The following is a 933-nucleotide window of genomic DNA, read 5'->3' as shown; positions in this document are numbered from 1 at the left end:
GGGTTAGGATCTGTTTCTCTCTGGTTCGCACTTGCTCCTAATACAAAGTGCTCTGGGATTTTTAACCAAGAGCTTGGTCTATTCACCAGGACCCTGACCACTGATCAATGAACTCTAATCCTTGCCTCAGCAGTATCTAGAAACGTTCAGAGGCTTCTAGCTTAGATGTTTAACTTTCTACCCCAAGCAACTTCATGATTTAGTGAGTATCTTCTGGGAGAAAGGGTCTGCATGACTTTGTCATTCCCGGACAACTTTCTGCTCATTAAGATCTTATCCTTTCTGTCTTCAGTTTTGCTCTCCAGCTTCCCAAGACCACCAGATCTTCTTAGTCCTATGTCCTTGGGCAGCTGTGCTCTCCTGCTGGACAGAGACTGAAGTCTCAGCTTTTGCCCTTGCCCAGAATCAGCAAATAAATGTCTATGTCAGTTTCCTCCCTGGGTTTATCCCCTCTGGAATCTTTCTCCTTCCCACCTGTTCATCTTAGAGAAGTGTTAGATTTACAGAAAAACTGAATAGGAACAACACAGTTCCCATATAATCCCCAAAGAGTTTCCATATAATCCCCCCAAAAAAGTCTTTTTTTTCCCCTTTCTTTTTTGCTCCCATAGTTCTTTGATGCCTTTAAATAGTTCATTTTTTAAAAACTCATATTTCTTTAGTGTTTCTCAATGAAGTATCGGTCTTCTCCAAGCTACCACATTGAATTCAAAAGCAAGTTTTATTCAACCCTTCATCTTTGTCTTTGTAGAAAATTTGTAACATTTTCTTATCTTTTCTCCCTGTTGTCTCTATTTGTATTTGTTGTCTTTCTTTCTAGGAAATTTCCTCTATAGTATTTTCCACTAATATTTAAATGTGTCTATTTCTTACTCTTCCTTGTTCAAAGTTTAAATAACATCCACTTCTAAATTTGTAGAGGCAGTATATTTT

The sequence above is a fragment of the Mirounga angustirostris genome, unplaced genomic scaffold (genome assembly GCF_029215605.1).
Source record: "Mirounga angustirostris isolate CCGP_5_RB_7025 unplaced genomic scaffold, mMirAng1.0.hap1 SCAF_10, whole genome shotgun sequence".
Taxonomy (NCBI): domain Eukaryota; kingdom Metazoa; phylum Chordata; class Mammalia; order Carnivora; family Phocidae; genus Mirounga; species Mirounga angustirostris.
The sequence above is the reverse complement of the archived record's forward strand: the minus strand, read 5'-3'. Positions refer to the sequence as shown.